The sequence below is a fragment of the Heptranchias perlo genome, chromosome 1, assembly GCF_035084215.1.
Source record: "Heptranchias perlo isolate sHepPer1 chromosome 1, sHepPer1.hap1, whole genome shotgun sequence".
Lineage (NCBI taxonomy): Eukaryota > Metazoa > Chordata > Chondrichthyes > Hexanchiformes > Hexanchidae > Heptranchias > Heptranchias perlo.
Window position 1 is genome coordinate 100,528,466 of NC_090325.1, and position 25,244 is coordinate 100,553,709.

Sequence of the window (25,244 nt, forward strand, 5' to 3'; positions counted from 1 at the left end):
GTGTAAAACGTGCTGCCGATTCACAATCGCCCATTTTGTGCAACTGCCCAAGATCAATCTCATCCCCACATTATCTAGCTGACTTATAGCTTTAAGCTGAACAACATTACATTGGTGCTACACCACTTCACAGTCCGTGAACATAAGAACTGGACTGTGAGGTGGTGTAGCACCAATGTAATGTGCCAGAGTGGTACAATATAGGATTCCACATGTTGAATTTCAGATCTCAGGCATGCTGTCCGGAAGAGAGAAACATCAAGCAGAGGCCAGGTACATCAACACAAGGATGGAGGGAAAACTGGAGACCAAGTTAGCATAGGTCTTTCTTATGATTTTTGTAGCAGCTGATTACAGAGTAGCACTGGCTGAAATATGGGGCCTGTCAAAGTTTTTCTGTCTCTATATAGGGACCATATTAACCATACTGTATGATCTGCTACTCCATCTGTTCAAATCTCCGTTGAGTTGGAATGAGTCTGGGATGTACTAGTAAAAAACATGTTAACACATTCGTATGGAATTTCTTTGAACATGACTTAAAGACATTAAAATGAAATAAATGGTTAAATAGTTTTGCTAAAAATCAGGAACAAAAGAATTTCTTGGGAATATGCTAATATGCTCATTTCTGATAACACAGAGTGTGATTTTAACGCATGTGTTTAAAGAAGTTCCTTTTTAACTCCAGTATACCTTGTGAGCTTATAGGCCCCGATATTAGCGGGGAGGCGGGATGGCAGTGGTGGGGGGGGTGATTGGGCACATGGGTAACCCGCCCACAATGAAAAATGTCCGTTTCGCACGTGATCGCGAATCAATTGGAGCCACTTAACATGGCTTCCGTGTTTGCAGTCCGAAAGCAGCGCAGCGGGTGCATCACAGGCTGTCAGCTGGAGGAGCTCCATTTAAAGGGGCAGTCCTCCAATGGCTGCTCCTGAAGCAAACACACCACAATGGAGCAGCACAGGGGCAAGGCTGCTCCAAGATTCAATGATACCTCACTCCAGGTATTGGATGGGGTGAGGAGGAGGAGGGATGTGTTCTACCCGGTGGACAGGAGGAAGTGGCCTGCCTCTGCCACCGAGAAGGCCTGGCTCGAGGTGGCAGAGGAGGTCACCAGCAGTAGCAACATCTCCCGCACCTGAGTCCAGTGGAGGAAGCGCTTCAATGACCTAACTAGGTCAGCCAAAGTGAGTAAACTTACTCATTCTCCTACATTCCGTCTTCCATATCACCGCCCCCACCCCCCAACTCATTCTGCACTGTCAACACTACTCTATCACATCACTCCCCACGCCCACTTAAGACTCACCCTCAACTTATCTGCACTTCCTCACCTCCCCATTAGTCACCCCACCACTACCACTCAACCCAATCCTCATACAATGTCAAGGCTCTGTCTCATACTCACCCTCTGATGCATCTCTTTCATGGTCAGCTGCATCCAAACCAATGCATTCATCGGTTGGCCTTGTCACCATCACTCACTCACGCGTCTGGACTTTCTCCCATTACAGGAGAAGAAAGCCCGAATGCACGGGAGAGGGCGAGGACTGGAGGGGGGCCGCAATAAATCATCGTCCTAACAGACACGGAGCAGGAGTCGCTGGATCTCAGCTGAACCCTCGAGCACCTGTCCATTGGGGATGCCGAGACTGGCACCCGACAGAAGTCTGGTGACATAACTTCAACATTCAGCACACACAATATGAATTGATGTTAACATGCCTTGCCATCTTCAGCACCTCAGTATGCTCATCGCAACATAACACATCTGTGATCATGCTTAATATTGCCTCCTGTTCTCTTACAGGGCCTTCAGCGACCGCTGTGATGGCAGAGGACAATTCCTCAGAGGACCTGCCAACCTCTGAGAGCGCACCGTCACATCTTAGCGAGCCATCCATCAGCGCAGATACTCACACCTCAGTGGGTCCTGGCTCTCAGTTAGTTGGGTTGGCACCTGATGAGTTACCACACACATGTGAGCACGAGTAGATACTGGTGGCAGGGGCAGCTGCAGAGAGTCCATGTCAGTGAAAGCACTCCTCTCCAGGCTCTGCTCAGCTGGATACAGACGCTGAACCCAGGGGACCATCCTTTAAAAGGAGAATGATCGAGGGACAACAGCACATTTGCGAGGTGCTGGAACAGGTGCTACGCACACTTTCCACAATAGCGCAGAGGATGGAGGAGTCCAACTCCTGCATCAATGGAACGGTGGCACAGTTACAAGAGGGAATCTCTGAGATAGTGACACAAGGACATGAGGGAATCCCAGAGATACTGCCACAGGGACGTGAGCAACTCTCTGAGATACTGTCACGGGTAAATGTGGGAATGTCTGCGATGGAGAGAAGGCTAGCCTCCATTGAGCTTCAAGCACGGCTCACAAATGAGTCCATTCAGGCCCTGACAACAGCTGTTCAGACTCACAGTGAACACCATTCTGCTGCTTTAAACAGGCAGGCAGATACACTAGCACTGGCCTTACAAGGCTTCACACATGTCCTCCAAACTGTTGTCCAGCAGAGTGGTAGGAGTGATGTGGGCCTGGCCCAGGGGAGGAATGATGGCAAAAGGGGACATGGAAGTGGGGACGCCACTCAAAGCGCTCCCACGTCTCACCCGTTGCCCCCCTCTCAACCAGCACCCGCAATGCTCCCTCCTCTCCAGATGGCCGAGTCTGCCCCTGCACAGGTACAGGTGGAGCAGTCTTTGGAGGGGCCATCACAGGCATCAAAATCCAGAAGGCGTAGGCCCAAAGCAGCTAAGCAGTCAGGGCATGAACAAGAGCAACCTGCTACTACATCTGCTGCAGCCACAGTGGATGCACCACGTAGAAGTAGTCAGAAGAGAAAGGCGAAGGTTTTGTGAGCACGAAGGGGATGCAGAAGGGTGTTTGACTGTTGGTCATGTTTTTTATTTATATTAGCTTTATGTTAAACTCACATTAAATATTATTATTGTCACCACTACTGCCACGTCTTGGCCATTCTTGACTGGCTTCTGTAAAAGTGCCCTTTCATGAGGTTCACCATGATCGGCGACACTTGATGCCACCCATTGGGTCACTCTACAGTGGGTGTATGTGTAGTTGCAGGACTGTTTTGTGCAGGGAGGGGTGGGTGGCCTGGTGTGGGCGCTGCTCTATCCAGGTGGTGTGAGGACTGGACTCTTCACACTTTCTGATGTTAGAAGAACCGTTCACATATCAGTGACTCGCTGGCCTCACGAGCAGCCAGGTGAGCCGTTGCTCTGCCTATAGGTTGCTCAGTTGTAGACCTGGTGGCGATATGGCTGTCGTTATATCGCGCTGTTGCTCGGTGATGGGGTTCTTCAGAGGTGTCATGAGCCACGTATGCAGGGTGTATCCCTTGTCTCCGAGGAGCCAGCCCTTAAGAGTGTTCGGTGCGTGGAAGAGGGGCGGGATGTTGGATTCTCTCAGGATGAAGGAATCGTGGCAGCCGCCAGGGAATCTGGCACACACGTGAAGGAATCTTTTGCGGTGGTCACAAACGAGCTGAGTGTTGATGGAGTGATAGCCCTTCCTGTTGATGAACAGTCCTGGCTCGTGTGGAGGTGCTGGTATTGCAATCTGGTCGCAATCGATTACACCCTGCACCCGTGGGAAGCCAGGCACAGTGTGGAATTTCACTGCCCTCTCCGTCTGGCTGAGGTCGTCCATGAGGATGTTGATGTACTGCGAGGCCCTGCAGAACAAGCTGTCGGTGACCTGCCTTGTGCACTTGTGTGCAGACGATTGAGAGACCCCGGCGATGTCCCTGGTGGCACCCTGGAATGATCCAGAGGTGAAGAAGTTGAGGGCAGTGGTGACTTTGACAGCGACAGGTAAGGAGATGCTGCTCGGCCCAGCCGGGAGCAGCTCGGCATGAAGGAGGCTGCAGATGTCTGCGAGTACCTGGCAACCGACTCTGAGCCTCAGTATGCACTGCTCCTCAGAGAGGTCCAGGAAACTGAGCCTCGGTCTGTAGACCCTGTGACGAGGGTAGTGCGTCCTCCGACGGCTCTCTCTCTGTTGTTGCCCTCTGTGCTCTTGTGCAGGTGCCTGTGGCGCAGCACTGTTTTGTGGAACTGCAAGTGACGGAAGTGGACGCCGTGCCCGACGAGGCTGGTGATGTTGCTCGTCCTCGGATGTAGTGGTGAATGCAGCCATGGTGCCCCCCATCCTGACGGTGTGAGTTTGAGGGGGTCCGCAAAGTAGTTAAATTTGTTTGAACAGCACAGTTTTGATTGGCGAGTAAGAATTTTCAGTGAAAACGCAAAGATCTTGCAGCCAAAACTCTGTCTGAAAGTACTGAGTGCCCTGCTTCAATAAGTAACCTTTTCTCCCCACCTGTCGAATAAGCATTTGAATCTCCCACTGGCTACTGGCTGAAACACGTCTGTTGCAACATGGAGTGTTTCCCACAGCACGGGAAACACGCTGAGGAAGCTTCAAAATCACACCTCTGCCAAAATGTGGAGAAAATTAAGTACTTTAAATATTTAAACTAGCTCAACAACTGTGTAAATGATCATCCCACCGGCTTTAATTGTCGGTGGGACTTCTGCATTCGGGAGGCGCGCGTGCCTCCAGACGCGTCAATGGGGAACCCGGAAGTCAGCGGGTTGGAGCCGGGCTCCGAACCCAAACGGATTTCCCCGATTTACGGAGCTCCCTCCCGCCCCCAACGCACCCACAATTTCCCCGGAAAATCAAGCCCATAGTGTTGAACTTATGTGGGGGAGTTTTTGACTTCTGCCCGCACACCCAAAGCTGGCGTTGGGAGGCGTGAACCATTTTTGGGTTCGGGCCTCATATGAAAGTAGCTGATGAGCTGTGGGTGCCAAACGTGTGCTCCGCTGCCTCTCGTTTGTGGGAGGGTGAGAAGTTGGCTATCTACTACACTGAGTCAGCCAGCAGGTCAGGCCTGGTAGTGGGGGATGGGTAAGTGGATCTCAGAGGGGAGGGGAGTGTGGGCCAGCAGTGGACCAGCAGTATTTTTGTGAGGCCAAGAGGAGCAGCTGTTTTGTGTAGTGCCCACCACCATTGGTTAGGCCACTCAATGCCTGGTACAACTAAGTGGAGCATGCGTGTCTCAAACTCTGCACATTTATACTTGGAAATTGCAATTTACAAATATAAGCCTCCCGCCCAAATCAGGCGAGCATGATGCTCGCCCGTTTACATGACCACCTGAAAACTGCATCAGGTGGGCCTTTGACATCCATGAGGCGGTCAAGGTGACTCCTCCCCCACCTGATTTTCAACTGTCAGTCACCCTTTTATCAGGCAAGAAATGGGCAGCCAGCAGCTGAACATTTCCCCCATTTTCTCTTGACAGGATTTAGTTAACAAATCTCTCGCCTACATGTCATTAATCCCCTTCGTTACCTTGAAGACCTGCACTATTTCACCTCAGTTTCCCAGTGTGTATAATTTGAACTTCTTTGCATTTATCTTCCTGACAAAGTGACTTGAGGCTGGGAAACATCCTTGTTGCTCTTGATCCACCATTTCAAGTGTGTTGGTGTTATTCCGGAGATGAAGTGACCAACATTAGATAGATAAAGTAGTCTAAATGTGCTGTCTGTAATGAGCTGTTGACATTTTGAATTCAATGTCAAATCAGGTACAGAAAAAGAAATAAAGAGAGGGAAAGGAAGATTTGACTAAGTGAGAACGAAAAAAAGAGACATAAAGGAAAAGTAAAAAAAATGGTTCAAGCCTCCCGCCGCCAGCTTCGGGCGTGCAGACAGAGATCAAAAATTCCCCCACATAAGTTCAACACTATAAGCCCACAAGGTAGACTGGAGTTAAAGAGGAACTTTTTTATACACGAGTTAAAATCACACTCTGAGTTATTAGAAATGAGCGTGTGAGGTCACCGGAAGTTGCTGTACAAGTGCTCACCGTTACTTTTACAGCATAATCCGGCCATGCTAACATGTTCTAATAAATGTCGATAAATATGATATCGCACACTTGTGGCAGTAGAGACATAATTGGAATTGAGAAGAATATATAATAGACTGCATTTCACAGAAGCAGAATTGTGCATTCTAATCAAACAACTCATGAAATTCATAGACACTTCCTTTAGGACTAAATCTAGTCTAACTACTTCAAAGGGGTAAACAGACAAGATGATGGAATCAAAAATGGTAACAATTTTTTTTTGTAAATTTGAAAGAATGCCACAGGATTGCAGAATATGCATAAACAGCTGCAAAAATGTGGCAAGGTAGGAGACTAAATTCGATTCTCAAAGATCTAGAGGATGCCCAAGACCCTCAGCTACAAACAAAAGGCGATCGATTGGCCAGAGAATTCTATAAGCAACACTATTCAAATTAGCCTCTGAGAGAGAAAAAATTTAATTCCTCATAGTCCCTGCAGTGTAGACAGTTCAACATAATAGTTACCTTAATCAGCACGTCAATCTGCTTTTTCTCTAAAATATACATGCTGGAAGTCAGTTGTAAATTCTACAGCTATAATTGACCTTGATACGTTATTGTCCGCCTGTTAGGGATCTGCAGCAGTCATTGTTCATTTTATTGTGCATCTGTGACTTGTGTCATAACTTCCATAATATCCTCTTTTTTTCCACAGATAAGTTGTCTTCAAAGTAAACAACAGCAGGCAAAAGGGGGTGAGGGGTTATGAGGATAGATACTGGGAGTATTTCCACTTGAGCAGAGAAAGCTAAGAAGAAATTTAATATCAGATTTTACAATTATGAAGGCCTTGATGGGGTGGAGGTGAAATTGGTCTTTGACAGTAGCACGAAAAGGGTGATAGCGAATCGGCAGCTCGTTTTACTTTGCACCCGATTTTTTTTCCATTGTCTTGGCTTGTGCCAGTACGAGATTACTTTTCTCCCTTGTTGCAAATTGCATCCATGTAAAAAAGAGCACTCAGAAAATTGCACTGATGCAATGTGTTTCAGTGTTCATTGCACCAGCATGAGAGAAAACAGAATGCTTCCACATATATCAGAATGATATATATTCTTATAGCTGGAATATTTAGGACTACTTTAGAAAAAATTGACTTTATTTGTACTGACATTATCCACTGGTCTGAGCGTGATTTACAGAGTACACCAGACGACTATTTGAGATTTGCAGCGTGTCTAAAGTTAATTGGATCACTATCTCCAATAATTAACTATATTGCTGTTTTGCTCTACTGGCACAAAAGCTTTACTGCTGCAAGAAACCTAATCTTGGTCTTCTATTTAGTATTTTGATTTTAGCAATAAAATAATGGTTTGCATGATGGTTCGTGCCTTTAATTTGATTATCCAAACAAAGCTTGTCATAAACTTAAAAGGACCTTAGCAAATGTTATCCTAATAGCTAATACAGAACAAAAATCTGATGTTACATTGACGTCTCCATGAGAACAAGTACACAGAGGAGAGATAACTAATATAGTGCATATTCTAGCATTACAGGAGCTGTCAAAAAATTCAATCAAAATATGGAATATTTACTCCTTGACTTTCTCTAGAATTCTTGGGTAGAGCACATTTTTCTGAGTGATGCAGCGTAGCTGAAGCCCTTGTATTTCTGGGTCCAGGTCAATTACATGGGTCCAACCCTCCCCTGATTAGGCCTGCTCCCTGCAAGGCCCAGTAATACGGTTGGACTCCATTTGGGCAGAGTCATTCAGCCCACAGTTCGGAGAAATCCTGAAAAACCCAGGACAATATAAAGGGGACAGCGATTCGGCATCATATGACTCCACCCCTTTTTCCTGCGCTTTACATTTGGGGGATAAGTGTCCTTAGGCACAAAGCACAGGAAAATCCACCCTCGATATTTTGTAAACATTCAATTCCTAAAGTTTGTTTATAGTTTTCCCTTTACAATATCTACACACTTATTAGTTACCTTTAAAGTCTTTAATGGGTTATTCCTATGATCTGAATGCCCCCTACTTCTCTTGTTCTTGAAAACTCATGTGAAAACCAATTTAATAAAGGCAGACATCAAGCTTTTTTGTTTGTTCTTGGGATTCGCGCAACACTGGCAAGGCAATATTTAATGCCAATCCCTACTTGCCCTAAGGATATTAGGGGGTGAATTAGGGTTTCCTTAATTATTACTCGACGGTCAGTTTGATCAATCCCTTCCCTCATTTCCTTGAATTTTTAGTTTATATTAGAAAAAAATTTCCCATCAGTATGATTTTTTTGTTTGCACACACCTTCCTTATCTCCTGATAGAGTGCTTTTACCTGAAGGTAAAAAGCATTTCTGTTCCCTTTACACTACACACTTCCAGGAAGACTAATTAGTTGTGAAGTTTATTCTGCACAATGGATCCAATTCCTTTTCTTCTTAGGCATCCCTGACATATAGACAAACCCCACCTCCTTTCCTGCCTAGTAGTTCTTTCTGAACTATCTAAACCCTTGTATGTTTTTTGCTCAACTCTTTCATTGGTAGCCACGTTGCTGAGATTCCTGTTACATTGAAAATCTCAATTGCCACAACAGCTTGGAGTTCAACCACCTTGTTATAATTATCGAAGATCTCGTCACTTTAAGGGTTATCATACTGACTTGGTGACTTTACCATTTTACTCTTGTCCGTGGAAACAAAGAAAAGACTTAGAAATTGGAACGCGCCTGAATTGGGGCCGATCCCAGTGGATGCTGCACGTGCCGAAAGAGACTGGCAGCAGGACCACAGAAAACTGGAGCGCCGGCCTCATTTGTTTATTACCAGCGAAGGCAGACACCAGCCATGGCACAGAGGCTGCTCGCTGGTCCCGGGAAGCATGAAGATCAGTCGGCTCAGATGGTGGCTGAGGTCATAAGGAGAGTACGGGGTGGGAGGGGGAGGCAATCAAGAGGGGGGCTAAATGGTGGCCACAGCTGCCCATGAATTTATTGTGCACATACAATAAGATAAATAAAACATGTAAAACTTACCTTTCCGGTGGCAGCCTCTAGCCATCCCTTTAAGGAATGCTGGTTTAGCTGCCAAGCGCCTGAGAATATTGACTGTGCCGTGCACAGCGCTTACTGCAGACAATCAAAAGTGAATTTTTCAAAGAGGTCCTCAAACAGGCGTTGGGCCCCTTATTTCCACATGCAAAAAGGGGGCCTAACGCCTGTCTCGGGCACATACCCTGGACGGCCATGTAGGAGACTTTATGAATATAGCGGGTCGTGCACCTCTGGAGCGAAATGTATTTGCGCAAGTCATACTTAGGCGCCTGATTTACACCTGAAAAACACATGCAGGGCAATGTAATTTCTAGGCCGAAATCTCTTCCTGCATTCATGGATGTGCACTTTAATAAGTTAAATCTTTCCTCCAAGACATTAATTTTTTTGTTTGATCTTTCTGCTATTGAAATCATTAATTTTACTTTTTGGTCTTTTATACTCTCCTCCGGTCTTGCTAGTTTAAATCCTCCCACTCCTTTCTTCACCTTCACTGCCAGGACATTGGTACCAATCCAATTAGGGTGAAGTCCATCCTGTCTGAACATCTTCCCCCTGCCTTGTCCCATTGTCTTAGGAGTCACCTTTATAATATGACATGTCCATTCATGTATTTTGGGACTATGCTAAGATTGAACTGCAAGGAACCAGACCTATGTATTCTCTCCAAAACATCAGGGCATACATTACCAAAGACTCTCTCCTCTCCATTTCTTTTAACTTGGTTTTCTTCAAAAGTATGGATCTGGATGTTTAAAAATGATAATATTAGCAAAGATCTCATCATTTTAAGGGTTTTCTTATTGACTTGGTTAATTGTCTATTCTGCTGTTGCCAATGAATGCAAAAAAAAGCAATATAAAGTAAAAGGAACAAAAGGATACAATGAAAAAATATTGCAATTTGTAACTGACCGAAAAATGTGCATTTATCTTTGATCAAATAGCAGAATCCTTAAAATAGATTCTAGGGAATGATAGTACAGGTGGAGCTGGGAAAGGATTCTTTTTAATTGCTGAGATGATCCCCATAATCATGTGGGAGATTGACGATATCCTCAATTATAGTTTTGTTTGCGTTCAGCTTTGCCTTGCTATTAACACTGGAAATCAGCAGAACATCCATATTGATTTCTTCTTCATGGGTGATAAAAGTGATGGTGAATCATGGGAATTTATGATTAGCACACACACACACACACACACAACTTGGCACACACAAGAAATAATAAGAATGGTATCTGGTCTTGTTATTTGTCTGTAACTTTAACATGGAGTTAGCCTTTAATCCAACAGATATATTGCATAGATATGGGATTACACCTTGCACATGACAATAGAAAATTTTAGTCCTTTGTATTTAGAAGGTACCTCTGAATCTTCTTTTATCTTTTGGTAAATTTTGTAATCGTCAGTTATAATTTCACTATGAGAATTTTTAATTACCAGCCGACCAGTTCCAGAGAGGTTGGGGGGGAAATTTGTCTTGGATGTTGGTGAGAAACCAATGATGGCGCATTGGCAGCCCATTTAACACACCACCTGATGTTCTTTTCCAATGGATTTGTTCTTTGTTGTCAAATATATAAATGGGAATCAGCCCAATAACTTTAACATCAGAAGAAGTTCCAAAGTATAAAGAAGGCATTAAAGCCCAACTTTGTCAGGGTCTAACAAAATCAATATTTAATGCTTCTTTTATACTATGATGGCGCAGGGCCACATAGGTAGATTGGAAAATCAGGCAGGCGAGATCGTTCTTCAAATGGGTGATTTTGGGAGCTGGAGGAAGCCATTCTCCTGGCATGTGAGGCTTTATTTGAATGGTTAAATTTTACCAAAGTGGATTAATGTTGAATTTCATGAGTTTGGGTAATTCTCTACCCATTGTGTTAGCCTTGCCAATAAAAACTGGGGACATCACTACTGCATAGGTGAGGCCAGTTTTGTACTGCACCTTAAAGGGATTTTATGACATTTCAGGCTGCATTTCAAATTGCAGTTTTGTTGAGGGAAACATTTTTGTACTTCTGCGATAAATTTACAAAGATACTTTTTTAATTCCCTGCAGCTGTCTGTTTGTAGCGGCCTTGATTTCACTGTCCCAACACTTGCACTTGTGCCAAATTCCTGCTGCACAAGTAGCATCTAAGAAGGTTGGACTCACTGGGGTAGAAATTTCCAGTGCCATTCCGACTATGCCACTTACCACACCTGTGCTTCTGATATGTCTTCCTTTTTCCTCAACCGAGGATTCTCCTCCACTGTGGTTGGCAGGGCCCTCGACCATGTTCATCCCATTTCCTGCACTTCTGCCCTCACCCCTTCTCCTCCCTCTCAAAACTATGACAGGGTCCCCCTTCCACCCCACCAGCTTCTACATTCAACAGGTGATCCTCCGCCATTTCTGCTACCTCCATCATGATGCCACTACCAAACACATCTTCCCCTCCCCTTCCCTTGCAGTATTCCAAAGGGACCATTAACTCTGTGACACCCTGGTCCACACTTCCATCACCCCCAAAACTTGCTCCCCTTCCCACGATAACTTCACATGCGAGCGCAGGAGATGCAACACCTGCCTTTCACCTCCTCCCTTCCCACCGTCCAGGGCCCCAACACTCCTTCCAGGTGAAACAGCGATTTACTTGTTCTTCTTTCAATTTAGTATACTCTATTCGCTGCTCACAATGCGGTCTCCTCTACATTGGGGAGACCAAGCACCGATTAGGTGATCGCTTTGCTGAACACGTCCGTTCAGTCCGCAAGCGTGACCCTGACCTTCTGGTCACTTGCCATTTTAATTATCCATCCCACTTCCACTCTGACCTTTCCGTCCTCGGCCTCCTAAACTGCTCCAATGAAGCTCAACATAAGCTCAAGGAACAGCACCTCATCTTTTGATTAGGTACTTTGCAACCTTCTGGACTCAACATTGATTTCAATAACTTCAGATCATAACCACTCCTCAAATTTTTTCGGACAGCAAGTGCTGGTAATGGTTCTGCTTTTGCTATTTACAGCTCCTCTTGTTCTTTGCAGCCATTATTGCAGAGAGTAATTGGTGGTTTAGTGTAAAAAAATGTGTCTTCCTTTTAGGGATGAGCTTCATCCCTTTAAATGTGGCTACATGGTCAGATTTTGTGACTGGCAGCTTGCAAGCCTGACACATGTTTTTCATGTGCAAGGAGCCTAAGGAAATGAAGGAGTAGGCTGTATATCCAAAATTCAGTGTGGCTTGCCCCTTGTGCTACTAGTATGGATGTACTTGTGTCACAGGAGCACACAGGCCCAATTTTCCCAAGATTGCAAAATCAGGGCTTAAAAGTGCATCTTTCAACACTTATATCAGTGTTGCTTTCCATACAACACTGACAAAAAGATACTCAAATGTACAATGCAGTGGTATGCTGCCTTTGTATAAGCTAGAAAGAAATTTGCACGAAAAGGCGTCATCAGTTTTCCGATCATGAGGATTAGTCTAGGTATTTAATGCAGTGCATTTATCTATTCTGTCAACTCCTAACACCTCGTTACCTTTTTGAAAAATTACGCTGTTTTACTGAAGGAGGCATGGGATCGTTTTAATGTGTGTTATTAAATGGCTTTAAAGTAAAGGTCATTTGATTTAGAAAATTCTAATGCATAAAATATTTAATAATCATGAAAGAACATCTAAATTTGTTTCCCAAGCATCAAAGCGCAGACGCCAACCATATTTTTCCTTATCACACATGTGAATTATTCTGCTCTGACATTGTTTTCTGAACTGCAAAAATCTTGTTTAAAGCCAGCAGTTATTCTTAGCAGGAAGACAATTGATCTTGATATGAATATAGCTTGGAGGAGCATTAAAGATGCAGGAAGAGAACCTAGAATTAGCATCATAGAGATTCAGGTCTGGGCGGACAGCAGACGAGAGGATAAGGTTAGCACTTTGGCAGAAAGTGACAAGGTGAATGTCAGCAATCGAATTGAATGAAGATTAGTATTCTGACGTTTATGTCTACTTGCAAATTGTTGCAGGCTTACACAAATGATGAAACATGGTTAGGTGTCCTAAAAGATGGCATAGTGGCAAACTGCAAATAAGGCAGTAAAATCTACAGTATTTTATGTTAATTATATTTGTTTCACTAGAAATTGTATATTTTTACTGTTTTTTTCCCCAGAAAACCAGTTGGGCAAAATGCTAAACAGGAAAAAGTGTATCTAAGCATCTGCCTGTCTGCCTATCTATCTATCTATCTATCTATCTACTCATCCATCTATCTATCCACCTATGTACTTACTATCTATCTATCTATCTACCTATTCTTCTATCTATCTAGTTACTGTCTATTTATCTATTTTCTATCTCTCTTTCTATCCATCTACCCATCTAGCTATCTATCTAACTGTCAACTTTCTGTCTATCTATCCATCTATCTACTTACTATCTACCTATCTATCTATCTATCTTTCTATCAACTTTCTATATATCTTTCTATCTATTTATCTAACTAGCTACTTGCTATCTATCTATCTATCTTACTACCTATCTATCTATCTATCTATGAGTCTATCTACTTTTTATCTATCTATCTTTCATAGAATCATAGTAAGGAGGTTATTCGGCCCATCATGTCCGTGCCATCCAAAAAAGAGCTATCCAGCTTAATCCCACTTTCCAGCACTTGGTCCGTAGCCCTGTAGGTTAAGGCATTTAAGTGCACATCCAAGTACTTCTTAAATGAGTTGAGGGTTTCTGCCTCTATCACCCTCTCAGGCAGTGAGTTCCAAACCCCCACAATGCTCTGGGTGAAAAAAAATTCTCCTCAGCTCCCCCCTAATCCTTCTACCAATTACTTTAAATCTATGCCTCTATCTATATTTCTATCAATCTATCTACTTTCTATCTATCTGTCTACCTACTTTCTATCTTTCTATCTATCTATCTATCTGTCTATCTACTTCCTATCTATCGATCTTTCTATCTATCTATCCATCTTTCTATCTAACTAGCTACTTTCTATAAATCTATTTATCGATCTATCTATCTATCTATCTATCTACTTTATATTTATCAATCTACTTCCTTTCTATCTTTCTACACATCTATCTACTTTCGTTCTATCAAACATCTATCGATCTTTCTATCTATCTATGTACTTTCTATCTCTCTATCTATTTAATATCTATCGATAGATCTACTTTTTAACTATCTCTCGATATATCCTTCCCTCTATCTACTTTCTATCTATTTACCTATGTATATATGTATCTATCTATCTATCCATCTATCTACTTTCTATCTACCCATCTATCTTTCTATCTAGCTATGTTTTTACTATCAATCGATCTATCTACTTTTTATCAATCTATCTATCTATTTACTATCTATCTACTTTCTACCTGTCCTTCTTTCTATCCATCAACTTTCTATCTATCTATCCATCTATCTAATTACTTTCTATCTTTCTATCTCTCTATCTATCTATCTACCTACCTATCTATCTATGTTCTATCAATCTTCCTATCTATCAATCTACTTCACTGGATACTGGCGTAGTGCCGGAGGATTGGAGGACTGCTAACTTTGTACCATTGTTCAAAAAGGGAGCAAAGGATAGATCGAGTAATTACAGGCCAGTCAGCCTAACCTTGGTGGTGGGTAAATTATTGGAATCAATTCTGAGGGACAGGATAAACTGTCACTTCGAAAGGCATGGACTAATCAAGGACAGTCAGCACGGATTTGTTAAGGGGAGGTTGTGTCTGACTAACTTGATTGAATTTTTCAAGGAGGTGACAAGGAGGATCGATGAGGGTAGCGCAATTAATGTAGTCTACATGGATTTTAGCAAGGCTTTTGACAAGGTCCCACATGACAGATTGATCAAGAAAGTAAAGGCCCATAAGATCTAAGGGAATGTGGCAAATTGGATCCAAAATTGGCTCAGTGGCAGGAAGCAAAGGGCAATGGTTGACAAGTGTTTTTGCGACTGGAAGGCTGTTTCCAGTGGTGTGCTGCAGGGCTCGGTACTAGGTCCTTTGCTTTTTGTGGTATACCTTAATGATTTGGACTTAAACATAGGGGGCAAGATTAAGAAATTTGCAGATGACACAAAAATAGGCCGTGTGGTTGATAGTGAAGAGGAAAGCTGTAGACTGCAGGAAGATATCAATGGACTGGTCAGGTGGGCAGAAAAGTGGCAAATGGAGTTCAATCCAGAGAAGTGTGAGGTAATGCATTTGGGGAGAGCAAACAAGGTAAGGGAATACACAATAAATGGGAGGATACTGAAAGGTGTAGAGGAAGTGAGGGACCTTGGAGTGCATGTCCACAGATCCCTGAAGGTGGTAGGACAAGTAGATAAGGTGGTTAAGAAGGCATATGGAATTATTTTCTTTATTAGCCAAGGCATAGAATATAAAAGCAGGGATGTTATGCTGGAACTATATAAAACACTAGTTAGGCCACAGCTTGAGTACAGTTCTGGTCACCACATTACAGGAAGGATGTAATTGCACTAGAGAGGGTGCAGAGGAGATTTATGAGGATGTTGCCAGGACTGGAGAATTTTAGCTATGATGACAGATTGGATAGGCTGGGGTTGTTTCTTTGGAACAGAGGAGGCTGAGGAGTGATTCGATTGAGGTGTACAAAATTATGAGGGGCCTAGAGTGGATAGGAAGGACCTGTTTCCCTTAGCGGAGGGGGCATAGATTTTTTTTAAGTGATTGGTAGAAGGACTAGAGTGGAAATGAGAAAAAAAAATTCACCCAGAGGGTGGTGGGGGTCTGGAACTCTCTGCCTGAGAAGGTGGTAGAGGCAGAATCCCTCAACTCATTTTAAAAATACCTGGACGTGCACCTGAAGAGCCGTGACCTGCAGGGCTACGGACCAAACGCGGAAAAGTGGGATTAGGCTGGGTGGCTTGTTTTGCAGCCGGCACGGACATGAGGGGCCGAATGGCCTCCTTCTGTGCTGTAAATTTTCTATGATTCTGTGATGCTTTCTAACTTTCTATCTATCTATCCATCCATCTATGTTCTATCTATCTTCCTATGTATCAATCTACTTTCTGCCTATCTATCAATATTGCTATCTATTTATCTATCTATCTATCTAACAATCCATTTACTTCCTATCTATCTATCTGTCTTTCTATCTATGTATCTATCTATCTTTCTACCTATTTATCTACTATCTATCTATCATTCTATCCATCTATCTATCCTTCTATCTATCCATTTAACTTACTATCTATCTTTCTATCTCTATCTATCTTTCTATCTATATATTTACTTTCTATCTATCTACCTATCTATCTTTCTATCTACCTATCTACTTTCTATCTGTCTATCTATCAATCATTCCATCGATCTACCTAGCTATATATCTATCTATCTATCCATCTAAGATCTATCTATCTTCTTATCTATCCATTTTCTTTCCATCTATCTCTCTTTCTATCTATCTACTCTCTGTTTATCTATCTATTTATCTATCTTTCTACTTACTTTCTATCTTTCTATTTATCTATCTATCTTTCTTCCTGATTGAATTTTTTGAAGAGGTAACAAGGAGGTCGATGAGGATATTGCCTTTGATGTAGTCTACATGGATTTTAGCAAGGCTTTTGACAAGGTCCCACATGGCAGACTGGTCAGAAAAGTACAAGCCCATGGGATCCAAGGGAGAGTGGCAAATTGGATCCAAAATTGGCTCAGTGATAGGAAGCAAAGGGTAATAGTCAACGGGTGCTATTGTGACTGGAAGGCTGTTTCCAGTGGGGTTCCACACAAGGTCCCTTACTTTTTGTGATATATATTAATGATTTGGACTGAAATGTAGGGGGCATGATTACGAAGTTTGCAGATGATACAAAAATTGGCCGTGTGGCTGATAGTGAGGAGGAAAGCTGTAGATTGCAGGAAGATATCAATGGACGGGTCAGGTGGGCAGAAAAGTGGCAAATGGAATTCAATCCGGAGAAGTGTGAGGTAATGCATTTGGGGAGGGCAAACAAGGCAAGGGAATACACAATAAATGGGAGGATACTGAGAGGTGTAGAGGAAGTGAGGGACCTTGGAGTGCATGTCCACAGATCCCTGAAGGTGGTAGGACAAGTAGATAAGGTGGTTAAGAAGGCATATGGAATTATTTTCTTTATTAGCCAAGGCATAGAATATAAAAGCAGGGATGTTATGCTGGAACTATATAAAACACTAGTTAGGCCACAGCTTGAGTACAGTTCTGGTCACCACATTACAGGAAGGATGTAATTGCACTAGAGAGGGTGCAGAGGAGATTTATGAGGATGTTGCCAGGACTGGAGAATTTTAGCTATGATGACAGATTGGATAGGCTGGGGTTGTTTCTTTGGAACAGAGGAGGCTGAGGAGTGATTCGATTGAGGTGTACAAAATTATGAGGGGCCTAGAGTGGATAGGAAGGACCTGTTTCCCTTAGCGGAGGGGGCATAGATTTTTTTTAAGTGATTGGTAGAAGGACTAGAGTGGAAATGAGAAAAAAAAATTCACCCAGAGGGTGGTGGGGGTCTGGAACTCTCTGCCTGAGAAGGTGGTAGAGGCAGAATCCCTCAACTCATTTTAAAAATACCTGGACGTGCACCTGAAGAGCCGTGACCTGCAGGGCTACGGACCAAACGCGGAAAAGTGGGATTAGGCTGGGTGGCTTGTTTTGCAGCCGGCACGGACATGAGGGGCCGAATGGCCTCCTTCTGTGCTGTAAATTTTCTATGATTCTGTGATGCTTTCTAACTTTCTATCTATCTATCCATCCATCTATGTTCTATCTATCTTCCTATGTATCAATCTACTTTCTGCCTATCTATCAATATTGCTATCTATTTATCTATCTATCTATCTAACAATCCATTTACTTCCTATCTATCTATCTGTCTTTCTATCTATGTATCTATCTATCTTTCTACCTATTTATCTACTATCTATCTATCATTCTATCCATCTATCTATCCTTCTATCTATCCATTTAACTTACTATCTATCTTTCTATCTCTATCTATCTTTCTATCTATATATTTACTTTCTATCTATCTACCTATCTATCTTTCTATCTACCTATCTACTTTCTATCTGTCTATCTATCAATCATTCCATCGATCTACCTAGCTATATATCTATCTATCTATCCATCTAAGATCTATCTATCTTCTTATCTATCCATTTTCTTTCCATCTATCTCTCTTTCTATCTATCTACTCTCTGTTTATCTATCTATTTATCTATCTTTCTACTTACTTTCTATCTTTCTATTTATCTATCTATCTTTCTTCCTGATTGAATTTTTTGAAGAGGTAACAAGGAGGTCGATGAGGATATTGCCTTTGATGTAGTCTACATGGATTTTAGCAAGGCTTTTGACAAGGTCCCACATGGCAGACTGGTCAGAAAAGTACAAGCCCATGGGATCCAAGGGAGAGTGGCAAATTGGATCCAAAATTGGCTCAGTGATAGGAAGCAAAGGGTAATAGTCAACGGGTGCTATTGTGACTGGAAGGCTGTTTCCAGTGGGGTTCCACACAAGGTCCCTTACTTTTTGTGATATATATTAATGATTTGGACTGAAATGTAGGGGGCATGATTACGAAGTTTGCAGATGATACAAAAATTGGCCGTGTGGCTGATAGTGAGGAGGAAAGCTGTAGATTGCAGGAAGATATCAATGGACGGGTCAGGTGGGCAGAAAAGTGGCAAATGGAATTCAATCCGGAGAAGTGTGAGGTAATGCATTTGGGGAGGGCAAACAAGGCAAGGGAATACACAATAAATGGGAGGATACTGAGAGGTGTAGAGGAAGTGAGGTACCTTGGAGTGCATGTCCATAGATCCCTGAAGGTAGCAGGACAAGTAGATAAGGTGGTTAAGAGGCATATTGAATTCTTTCCTTTATTAGACGAGGCATAGAATATAAGAGCAGAGCGGTTATGCTGGAACTGTATAAAACACTAGTTAGGCCACAGCTTGAGTACTGTGCACAGTTCTTGTCACCGCATTACAGGAAGGATGTAATTGTACTAGAGAGTGTACAGAGGAGATTTACGAGGATATTGCTGGAGAATTTTAGCTATGGTGAAAGATTGGATAGGCTGGGGTTGTTCGCTTTGGAACAGAAGAGGCTGAGAGGTGATTTAATTGAGGTGTACAAAATTATGAGAGGCCTAGATAGAGTGGATAGGGAGGACCTATTTCCCTTAGCAGAGAAGTCAATAACCAGGGGGCATAGATTTAAAGTGATTGGTAGAAGGATTAGAGGGGAACTGAGAATTTTTTTTACACCCAGAGGGTGGTGGGGGTCTGGAACTCACTGCCTGAAAGGGTGATAGAGGCAGAATCCCTCAACTCATTTAAGAAGTACCCGGATGTGTACCTGAAGTGCCGTGGCCTACAAGGCTATGGACCCAAGTGCTGGAAAGTGGGATTAGGCTGGGTGGCTCATTTTCAGCTGGCGTAGACATGATGGGCCTAATTGCCTCTTTCTGTGCCATAAATTTTCTATGATTCTATGATTCTATTGATCTTTCTATCTATCTACCTATCTATCTACTTTCTATCTATCTGTCTATCTATCTATGTATCTATCCATCTTTCTATCTGTCTATGTATATTTCTATCTTTCTATCTATCTTTCTATCTGTCTACCTATCCATCCATTTACTTTCTTTCTTTCTGCCTATCTATCTATCTATATATCTATCTATCGATCTACTTTTTATCTATCATTCCATCAATCGATTTTTCTACCTACTTACTATCTATCTATCTATCTATCTTTCTATCTATATAGTTTCTATCAATCTATCTATCTATTTACCTATCTATCCATCTACTTTCTATCAATCTATCTTTCTATGTATCTATTTACCTACTTTCTATCTTTCTACCTTTCTATCTATCTACTTTCTATCCATCTATCTATCTTTCCATCCATCTATCTATCTACCTATCTCTCCATCCTTCTACCTATCTATTTTCTACCTAATTGGTATCTACTTTCTATCTATCTATCTATCTATCTATCTATCTACAAACCTATCTATCAACCTATCTATCTTTTTATTTATATACATTATATCTGTTTACCTATCTATCCATCTACTTTCCATCTATCTACCTACTTTCCATCTCTCTATCTAAATATCTACTATCTATCAATCTACCTATCTATCTATCCTTCTACCTATCTGTCTATCATTCTATCGATCTTACTATTGATCTATCCATCTATGCTGTATCTATTTTCATATCTATCTATTTCCTTTCTATCTAGCTATCCACCTACTTTCTATCTTTCTACCTATCAGGGGCCTGTGAGTGCAACTGGCACTGAGTGCAGCAGACACAAAGTGAACAACTTGAGAGTTTGGTAAGTGTAGGAGTTCATAGAATCATAGAATCATAGAAGTTACAACATGGAAACAGGCCCTTCGGCCCAACATGTCCATGTCGCCCAGTTTATACCACTAAGCTAGTCCCAATTGCCTGCACTTGGCCCATATCCCTCTATACCCATCTTACCCATGTAACTGTCCAAATGCTTTTTAAAAGACAAAATTGTACCCGCCTCTACTACTGCCTCTGGCAGCTCGTTCCAGACACTCACCACCCTTTGAGTGAAAAAATTGCCCCTCTGGACCCTTTTGTATCTCTCCCCTCTCACCTTAAATCTATGTCCCCTCGTTTTAGACTCCCCTACCTTTGGGAAAAGATTTTGACTATCGACCTTATCTATGCCCCTCATTATTTTATAGACTTCTATAAGATCACCCCTAAACCTCCTACTCTCCAGGGAAAAAAGTCCCAGTCTGTCTAACCTCTCCCTATAAGTCAAACCATCAAGTCCCGGTAGCATCCGAGTAAATCTTTTCTGCACTCTTTCTAGTTTAATAATATCCTTTCTATAATAGGGTGACCAGAACTGTACACAGTACTCCAAGTGTGGCCTCACCAATGCCCTGTACAACTTCAACAAGACATCCCAACTCCTGCATTCAATGTTCTGACCAATGAAACCAAGCATGCCGAATGCCTTCTTCACCACCCTATCCACCTGTGACTCCACTTTCAAGGAGCTATGAATCTGTACTCCTAGATCTCTTTGTTCTATAACTCTCCCCAACGCCCTACCATTAACGGAGTAGGTCCTGGCCCGATTCGATCTACCAAAATGCATCACCTCACATTTATCTAAATTAAACTCCATCTGCCATTCATCGGCCCACTGGCCCAATTGATCAAGATCCCGTTGCAATCCCAGATAACCTTCTTCACTGTCCACAATGCCACCAATCTTGGTGTCATCTGCAAACTTACTAACCATGCCTCCTAAATTCTCATCCAAATCATTAATATAAATAACAAATAACAGCGGAGTTTTAAGGATTAATCTTATAACATCTTAAAATGGGCTTATCTCTTAAAATCTAGTGTTAATTGCTATTAGCTTTTAAGTAAGATCAACCGTTTAAGTTAAATTTTAAACTTTAAATTTTTAAGTTTATCAGGCTAAAGCAGAGACAAACAAGAAAGCTCTCCTACTGGAGAGCAGCTGTAGTTAGTTAATTAGTTAGCGAGATTAAACTGGTTCCTGTAACAGTAGCAGAGCAGTGCTGACTCATTTGAGTCACAAACAGTATAAATACAGGGACCTGTGAGTGCAACCAGCACTGAGTGCAGTGGGCACAGAGTGAGTAACTTGAGAGTTTGATAAGTGTGGGAGTTGGGGGAAGTAGGTGCTCCTTTGCTTTGCCTTGCTTTTCCTAACTTTTTCTGCAGCAGACCTGAGCAGCAGCAGACTGAGAGCGGGGATAAATTGATTGGTGAGTATTTAATTTGTTTAACTTTCAAAACAAGCGTAACTTAGTAATTGTAAGGTTTTAGTAGTAGTAGAAGGTTTACCAGCATTTGTAAAGCTTATTGGGAGTAGTAGGGTTTATAAATTATAACTTTAATTAAGAATAATAAATTAATTAACACATAATAAAGATGACAGAGCAGGTGATGTGTAGCGACAGCAGAATGTTGGAATCCCTGGATGCCAGTGTGATCCAGGGCAAACACATCTGCAGTAAGCGTCTGCAGCTTGAGGAGCTTCAGCTCAGAGCCATTGAGCTGGAGGCCGAGTCGCAGAAACTGCGACACATCAGGGAGGGTGAGAAATACCTGGACATTCGGTTCCAGGAGGCGGTCACAACCCTTAGGATAAGGTTGTCTAAATTGGTCAGTGGTCAGGTACAGGAGGGTGTAACTGCGAGCGAGGCAGGTAAGGGGATCAAGAAGGTAGAAGTGGAGGAGCCTCAGCCTTTGCAATTGTCCAATAGTAATGAGGTGCTTGCAGCCTGAATGGATGAAAATGGGGGCTGCAGGGTGAGTGAGCAAACTGAACATGGCACCATGGTACAGGAAGCCATTCAAGTGGGGGAAATTAGTAGGAATGTAGTGGTGGTAGGGTATAGTATAGCCAAGGGGATAGACACGGTTTTCTGCAGCCGAGAACGAGAGTCCAGAGGCTGTGTTGCCTGCCCGGTGCCAGGGTTCGGGACATCTGCTCCGGGCTGGAGAGGAACTTGCAGTGGGAGGGGGAGGATCCAGTTGTCGTGGATTATTACCTGAGCCATGAGCAAATTGGCATAGGGTAAATAAGATTAGAGAGTTAAATTTGTGGCTCAAAGATTGGTGTGGGAGAAATGGGTTTTGATTCGTGGGCCACTGGCACCAGTACTGGGGAAAATGGGAGCTGTACTGCTGGGATGGCCTTCATCTGAACCTTGCTGGGGCCAGTGTTCTGGCGAGTCATAGAACTAGGGCAGTAGAGAAGGCTTTAAACTAAATAATGGAGGGATCAAGTAAAGGAAGATGTGATAAATTAAAGAAAGAAGACAAGGCAAGACAGCAAGGTAGCAATAAGGGAATTGATAATCAGAGAGTGGCAGGAAGGGACAGAGCATGCAAACTTAAGAGTGCACCAGCAGATAAGGCTAGAGGTTGCAAAAATAGTAAAAAGACAGCATTAAAGGCTTTGTATCTGAATGCATATGGCGTTCGTAACAAAATGGATAAATTGACAGTTCAAATAGAAATAAATATGTACGATCTGATAGCCATTAGAGACATGGCTGCAAGATGACAAAGGCTGGAACCTGAATATTCAAGGGTACTTGACATTTCGGAAGGACAGGAAACTAGGAAAAGGTGGAGGGATAGCTCTGTTAATTAAGGATGACATGATTATAATAGACAGAAATGACCTTCGTTCTAAAGATCAAAATTAGAATCAGTTTGGGTAGAGATAAGAAATAGTAAAGGCAAGAAGTCACTTGTGGGAATAATTTATAGGCCCCCTAACAGTAACCACACTGTAGGACATGGTATACAGGAAGAAATAATGGTGGCTTGTGAGAAAGGAACAGCGATAATCATGGGTGATTTTGATCTACATATAGATTGGAAGAATCTGATTGGCAAAGGTAGCCTGGAAGATGAGTTCATAGAGTGCTTTCGGGACTGTTTCTTAGAGCAGCACGTTCTAGAACCAACCAGAGAGCAGGCTGTTCTAGATCTGGTAATGAGACAGGATTAATTAATGACCTCATTATAAAGGAGCCTCTCGGTAGCAATGATCACAATATGATTGAATTTCGCATTGAGTTTGAGGGAGAGAAGAGTAAAACTAAGACTAGTGTTTTAAACTTAAATAAGGGCAATTATGAGGGCATGAAGGCAGAGCTGGCTAAAGTGAACTGGGAACTTAAGGTTAAGGGATATGTCAGTAGAGATGCAGTGGCAGACATTTAATGAGATATTTTATAACACTCAGCAAAGATACATTCCAGTGAGAAAGAAAGACTCTAGGGGAAGGACGTACCACCGGTGCTAACTAAGGAAGTTAAAGATAGTATCAAATTGAAAGAAAAAGCATACAATTCCACGAAGATTAGTGGCAGGTCAGAAGATTGGTCAGAATATAAAAAACAGCAAAGAATGATAAGGAGGGAGAAATTAGAGTACGAGAGAAAACTAGCTAGAAATATCAAAACAGATAGTAAGAGTTTCTACAGGTATTTAAAAAGGAAAAGAGTAAGTAAAGTGAGCGCTGGTCCTCTAGAGAGTGAGTCTGGGGAATTAATAATGGAGAATAAGGAAATGGTGGATGAATTGAACAGAGATTTTGCGTCCTCTTCACTGTAGAGAATACAAATAACATGCCAGAAATAATTGTGAATCAAGAGGTGAAAGGGAGGGAGGAACTTAAAACATTTACAATCCCCAGGGAAAGGGTTTTGAAAAAGTTATTGGAACTAAAAGCTGACAAGTCCCCAGGTCCTGATAGACTTCATCCTAGGGTCTTAAGAGAAGTGGCTGCAGAGATAGTAGATGCGTTGGTATTAATTTTCCAAAATTCCCTAGATTCTGGAAGGGTCCCATCAGATTGGAAAATAGCGAATGTAATTCCTCTATTCAAGAAAGGAGGGAGACAGAATTCAAGAAACTTCAGGCCAGCTAGCTTAACATCTGTCATAGGGAAAATGCTAGAATCTATTATTAAGGAGGTTATAGCAGGGCACTTAGAAAATCTCAATGCAATCAGGCAGAGTCAACACGGCTTTGTGAAAGGGAAATCGTGTTTGACTAATTTATTAGATTTCTTTGAGGAAGTAACAAGCAACGTGGATAAAGGGGATCCTGTGGATGTGGTGTACTTGGATTTTCAGAAGGCTTTTGACAAGGTGCCACATCAAAGGCTACTAGACAAAATAAGAGCTCATGGTGTAGGGGGTAACATATTCACATGGATAAAGGATTGGTTAGCTAACAGGAAATAGAGAGTAGGCATGAATGGGTCATTTTCAGGTTGGCAAGATGTAACGGGTGGAGTGCATCAGTGCTGGGGCCTCAACTATTTACAATCTATATCAATGACTTGGATGAAGGGACCGAATGTATGGTTGCTAAATTTGCTGATGAGACAAAGTTAGATAGGAAAGTAAGTTGTGAAGAGGACAAAAGGAATCTGCAAAGGGATATAGATAGGTTAAGTGAATGGGCAAAAATTTGGCAGATGGAGTATAATGTGGGAAAATGTGGCTTGTCCACTTTGGCAGGAAGAATAGAAAAACAGCATATTATTTAAATGGAGAGAGATTGCAGAACTCTGAGGTACAGAGGGACCTGGGTGCCCTGGCACATGAATCACAAAAAGTTAGTATGCAGGTACAGCAAGTGATTAGAAAGGCAAATGGAATGTT